Source organism: Macrotis lagotis, chromosome 2, assembly GCF_037893015.1.
Source record: "Macrotis lagotis isolate mMagLag1 chromosome 2, bilby.v1.9.chrom.fasta, whole genome shotgun sequence".
Lineage (NCBI taxonomy): Eukaryota > Metazoa > Chordata > Mammalia > Peramelemorphia > Peramelidae > Macrotis > Macrotis lagotis.
This window is the reverse complement of record NC_133659.1, coordinates 252,633,821-252,640,466: the sequence shown is the minus strand read 5'-3', so window position 1 is coordinate 252,640,466 and position 6,646 is coordinate 252,633,821. Positions and strand designations below refer to the sequence as shown.

At 39.5% G+C, this 6,646-nt stretch overlaps 1 long non-coding RNA gene across 1 annotated transcript; it reads left to right on the top strand.

Moving 5' to 3' along the window:
- Positions 1–48: 48 nt before the first annotated feature.
- LOC141511607 (uncharacterized) lies at positions 49–5,312 on the top strand. Its single transcript, XR_012475356.1, has 3 exons — positions 49–251; positions 1,051–1,152; positions 5,262–5,312. It is a non-coding gene; the product is annotated as an uncharacterized LOC141511607 (long non-coding RNA).
- The last annotated feature ends 1,334 nt before the right edge of the window (positions 5,313–6,646 follow it).

Below are 6,646 nucleotides of genomic sequence, written 5' to 3'. Positions count from 1 at the left end.
CCCCCCCCCATCCCCACCTACTGAGCAGACTGGGGTGCTGAGGGCCAGGCATACATGCTGTCTGCCCACTGGGCCTCAGTTTCTTCCATTCTATAATCTAGATCCTAAATGTGGCAGCCCCATCTGAAAATGACCTACAAGCCCTTACACTGGATCTGACCTCTGGCAGTCTTGGGTGACAGATGAGTAATGGAGGGAGGTCTCAAAGATTGCAGTGACCCACCTGTCCAGCTTCCTGATCTACTGGATAGGTAGAGGTGTTTGGGGTCAGAACACCTAGAATCAGGATGCCTTGTTGTAGCATGGACTGGACCATGGGCTGAGGGGGAATCGGATGCTTTGATGTTTCTCTACCTGTAACCTTCTCCCCTCCCCGCCCCCTACCTCTTATGGCCTAGGACAAAGGCCTCTTTCTTGCGTGTGTGTGTGTGTGTGTGTGTGTGTGTGTGTGTGTGTGTGTGTGTTGGGAGTGTGTGTGTGTGGGGTAGGATGACTCACCTGCCTTAAAGGGATGACTTTAGCTTCCTCCTGCTCAAATCTGTTGTTCCAGGCAGGGTGACCCTGAAGCCTGCCATCTGAACTCCCAAAACAGACCAGCATAAGTGTGGAGGGTATCACATCCTCTCCTGGAAAAATTCGACCTCTTCTATATGTTTATCTAAAAAAGACACTGCATCCATTCCCCTACTCAGATATAGACAACTCTTGTTCCACTCCAAATAGAGTTCAGATGGGAAGTGTATTCTTTGGATTTTCTTGCCATCCCTCTACCCTTTGCATCTTCTCCTCCTGCTTTCTGGTGTTTTATAATTGCCTTAGGGTAAAGAAGACCAGTTTTGAATTTAGGAGCTACAAATTTGAATCTTGGCTTTCCTAGGTGCTCTCTGAATGATCTTGAACAAGTCATTCACCTAAACCTTCTTGACCTCCAGTGCTTTATAAAATGAGGGGACTTTGGGCTAAATCACCTCTAACATCACTGTTCAGCTCCAGATCCTAGGAATGCTATTAATCCTTCTTGATATTTAACCCCATTCTTTCCTTTATTAGAAGATCATAGATTTAGAGCCCAAATGAATTTGAGAGGCCATCCTTGCTTTGGAGCTGAAAAGGAAGAAAGGAAGGACCACAGAGAACATCTCATTTTATGAGGTACAGAGGTTAAATGACCCTGCTAGCATCACACAGATAGTAGGTATTGAGATGAGATTTGAACCCAGATTCTCTGACTTCAAATTCAATACTCTTGCCACTTTAGATATTATCTTATTGTCTTATACATTTCTCCCTCTCACCAATGGGATATCCCAGGACATGATTGAAATTATCTCACTCCTCAATTTGGTTTTAGAGTATCCCAATCTTTATTCAATAGTACCATGTTCTCTACAAATCCTCGATCACCTAGTTGTTAGTGCTTCCTTCCCCCTGTAAAAGAAAAGTTCTTTATGTTGACTGTATATATTTTGAATATACTTATTTGTGCTTGCATTGTCCCCTAGTAGAATGCAAGTTAGAGTCTTCCCCAGTAACTTCTTGCATCTATGAATATCTTGGTGATGGGAAGAAGGGTAAAGTATGTATATATATATATATATATATATATATATATATATATCCTGTGTCGAACAGGGGCAAAGATACCCAAAGCTTGTCCCCTCAGGACACAAATAAAGCCTCTTTGCACCCCAAGAATGGTGTCAGATAAGGTCACACAATACTCTTATGCTCTGCCAGCCAGTACCAGGCAGAGGTGCCAGATGTATATTCTGGTTTGCCTTTGCATTTCCAAAGCTGTCCATGTGTGGAAACCTCCAAGGCTCCCCTATTAGAACTTCATGCAGATGATATGAATGGTGGGAAACGTAAGTCTCATGGTTTGTGGCCAGGGGACTGTATCATGTATTACAATCAATCAGTAGGCATAGATAGATAGTTTGGTGGAATGGCCTAGGCAGTAGGTCAAAGATCTAAATCGAAGGGCTGGCTCTCATGATCCATAATTATGTATCTCTGAGCACTTCATTCAATTTAGCAAATATTAAATGCCTACTCTGTGTAAGACCTTGAAGAACATTCAAAAAATCGACAGACTCCCTCCTCTTAGGGAACCATGCTAATAATTTAAGTCTCAGTTGTCTCATCTGGAATCAGGAAGTCTACCCTGAATTCAAATCCAGCCCAGACATTTACTGGTTATGTGGCCCCGGGAAAATCATTTACTCTCTGTTTGCCTCAGTTTCTTCAATTGCAAATGTCATTAATAATGTCATCATAAAGTGCCACTGTGTAAAATATGAGTGATTCATGAAGGAAGGAAATAAATATTTGTACAATATTAAGCACTTTACAATATTTGAATGTCTCAAACAATCCTGGGAGGTAGGTACTATCATTATCTCCATTTTACAGTTGAGGAAACTGAGGCAGACAGAGGCTAAGTGACTTATCTAGGGTCACACAGCTAGTAAATATCTAAAGCTAAATTTGAACACAGGACTTCTTGATTTCAGTCCCAATGGTCAATCTATTGTGTCACTGGCTGCCTCTGTCTATTGAGAGAATGGAAGTGCTGGGGATGCACCAATATATAGTATAGTTTGAAAATTCAGTAGCAATTAATTGCCATATCCCAGATGAAGGGAATACAAAACTACTAAGTGATGGGGCATACAAAAACTAGCTTGCATTCTACTAGGGGACAAGTCAGAATATGGGCACAAATAAGTATATTCAAAATATACAGAGTCAACATAAAGAATTTTTTTTCACAAGGGGGAAGGAAGCACTAACAACTAGGTGATCGAGGATTTGTAGAGAACATGGTACCATTGAATATAGAATGGGATACTATAAAACCAAATTGAGGAGTGAGATAATTTCAGTCACATCCTAGGACATCCCTTCAGTGAGAGGGAGAGATGTGTAAGACATAAGTAATAAGAGAGATGCAAGTCAAAACCAATCTGAGGTTTTACCCTGGAAAATGGCAAAGATAACAAAAGATGGGAAGAGTCAATGTTGGAGAAGCTATGGAAAGATAAGTCCACTATATGTTGGTGGAGCTGTGAATTGATTCAACCATTCTAGAAAGCTTGGAATTTTCTTAACAAGGTCAGTAAAATATCCATCCCCTTTGACCTTGTGGTTCCACTCTTAGATATGTAGGTCAAAAACAGAAAGGTTCAAAATAAACCAAAATGTTTTTAACAGTAGTAACAAAGTACTGAAAACAAAGTAGATGTCCATTGGTTGGAGAATGACTTAAAAGGAGTGTGGAGCACAAAGGTGATACAATATAATTTTGCATAAGGAACAATGCATGTGAAGGGAGCCATGGCAAAGCTTCTATGAATTGATCCTAAGTAAACCAGGAAGAAAATGTACTGAAGAGTGCAAGGTGCACTGAAGAGTGCAATGACTGGGCTATGTGGGCAGAGTACTGGCCTGTCCTTACACTTACACTATGTTTTTCTGTCTGTCAGGAGGACAGGAGTTCGAATCCAGCCCCAGACATTTAACACTTATTAGCTATGTGACCTTGGACAAGTCACTTAACCTGATTTCCTTGCATCCAGGGCTATCTCCAGTTGTCCTGATTCTTATCTGGTCACTGGATCTAGTTAGTTTTGGAGTGAAGTTGATGACTTAACACAGCATACTCCACTCAAATCCAATTCTTGTACTTGCCATGGCATCACCTCCCTTGATGTCATGGTCTTCTTTGAGAACGAAGGACAAACATCATCATTATGACCTTGACCTATGTGACCTGGGCAAATCACTTAGCCACATTGTCTTATACAAAAATAAACAAAAAAGAAGTGCAATGAGCAAGTTTAGCTGGAGGAAGAGACAGGAGAGACAGATCACTCTTCCTTGTCAAAGCTGGGGACTATGATTAAATGTACAATTGCATTGTTCTGTTGGTTAACTATGTTGACTTCATTTTTGTCACTGTTTTCTTTCTTTTTAATATTTTGTTATAAGGGATGGTTTTCTGAGTGGGAAAGAGCAGAGAGCTAGTGATTAGGAAATTAGGTGATATGAACACAGAATTAGTAAAAATTAAACAAATAAAAGAACAGGAATCCTTGCTAACCAGGGAGTTCCAGTCTAATTCAAGACTGTTTTGTGAAGTTACAACCCATTCTTCATAAGTACTAACATAAAAGTATATAAAGCTTAAGTGGATTCTGAGCCAGGAGAGAATGGTAGCACAATGATGGATGTTGAGTATTGGCCATCACTTTTATCAGAAGGGATACAGTAGGGTGGGGATATCCCTCAATCAGATTGATTCCCTCCTAATAGATAAAAGCCAAATCATTTTTTCCATTTTCAAGGCTTGGTGCTGTCACTGGAATTAGATTTACAACCTCCTGGGGATTGTGCTGAGAGTGATTGATTCTCTATGCCTCTGACCAGGGAATTCTGTGACCTGTAGGCTTCATTTGAAATGGACTAGGTCTGACTTAGTTCAAATATTCCCAAAGGGAGCTAGGTGACCTTGTGGATAGAGTTCTGGACTTGGAGTTAGGAAGACGCGAGCTATGTGACCCTGGGCAAGTTATGTAAGCTCTACTTGTCTCAGTTTCCTTAACTGTAAAATGGGATAGGGCACCTACCTCACAAGATTGTTATGAAGATCAAATGAAATAATATTTGTAAAATAATAGACATTAAATAAATGCTTATTCTCCCTCTTCCCCCAAAGTATTTCTGAATAATTTCTGAATAGTGCCAGAATCATCACATATTTCTGTAATGCTTTATGTTTTGCTAGAATCCTACTCTGATGTCGCACGATGGAGTGATGATTCCAGATCCTGGAATGCTAGTTTAAACTCTGGTACATGTTAATAGGTTTTCAATAAAGGTCTAACAGTGGCTTATATGTTATCTCAAGATCAGATCCATATAACTGGAATTAGCAGGGAGCTTGGAGGATATTCCTAACTCCTTTCATCCATTCATTCAACTATCTATCAATCTATCTATCTATCTATCTATCTATCTATCTATCTATCTATCATCTCTACTACTTTCATCTATTTATCCATTTATCTAATTATTTTGATAACAAATAAGCATAGTCAAGCAAAATAAATCCATATACTTGCTATGTCCCAAAATGAATGCTTCATCCTTCAGCTTGGGTTCCTCAGCCTTCTGTCAGAAGATACTTCCCCATAATTTCTCTGGAGTCATAGTTGGTCAGTGATGAGTGTTAATAAGTCCCAAGGTGTCTTTCTTTACAGGTTATCATTTGATAAACCACAAGTCCAGAAGACTGAAGATGAACATGCCACCTACCTCCTGCCAGAAAAGTCATGAACTTAAAAATGCTAACTGAGATATGCATTTTAAGAAATGGTCACTGTAATATTTATTATGTGGGTTTTATTTTTCATTTAAAATTATTTATTTTGAGGAGCAATGAGAGACCTCATAGTCTCTTAGATCTAGAATTAGAAGCAACTCTGGTTGCCATCTAACCTAATACTCTCTTTTTTAGAAGAAATGAAGAAACAAGGGCCAAAGGAGGTGGATTTAGACTCAGATTTACTAATTCCCCTCCATGACTCAGTTTCCTCTCCTTAGAACATCCCTCCTATGGATGACTTCTCCTCCTATTGGTGAGTTTCCAGATGGCTCACGTTTGGGGGATGGGCTCAGACCAATTATTATTCATCACCCTCCCAGCTGTACCAAACTTTGCCACCAAGTTCTTGAGCAAGTACTCTTCCTGCCCCTTCCCCTTCCTTTTCAACTCACTTTTATGAATTGTCTCCCAAATAGAATGTAAGTTTCTTGAGAGCAAGGCCTACCTTTCGTTTTGCTTCTACATGTATATGTAGCTTCCAGTCTTCTAACATGGTACTTTTCCCATCATCTGTTTGACCCCAGGTTAATTAAATTTTCAGTAACAGTAACCCTCTAAGGCTATCTTCTAAATTATTCTAAATTATATTGTAATCCTGATGTTGGGAGAACCTTTGTAGGAAAAAAAAAATCACAGATCTTTTGGGCCCCAGTCTGTGCTAAGCACTAGAGATACAAATACTATGAATGAATAATTCCGATTTGCAAAGAGCTTGCAGTCTAGTGGGGGAATGACAAACACATATGTAAGTATCTACATAATGAATATAAAGTGAAAGGTAGTTAAAAAGATAGTGAAGGAAGACATGAATAGTTGAGGATTCCAAGAAAGGTTTCATGCAGAAGGTCTTGCTCAAAGCAGGAAGGAAATAAGCATTTATACAGTGCCTATCATGGAGCAGACACTATACAAAGCACTTTACAAATATCTTATTTGATTTTCACATCAACCCTTTGAGGTAGGTGCCATCATTATCCCTATTTTATAATTGAAGAAACTGAGGCAAACAGAAGTTAAATGACTTGCCCTGAATTACACAACTAGTAAGTAATTGAGACTAGAATTGAACTCAGATCTACTTCAGATCTCCTCCTTCCTGGAAGAGCACTCCAGGTCTAGTGTTCTATACATCTAGACAGATTGTCTTCCAGGCATAGAGAAAAGAAACGGAGCATCAAGTGTGAGGAACAGAGAGGAGACCAGTTTGTTAGGATTCCATGGTGTTTGAGAGAAAATGGTTTCCAATGAAGTTGGAAAAAT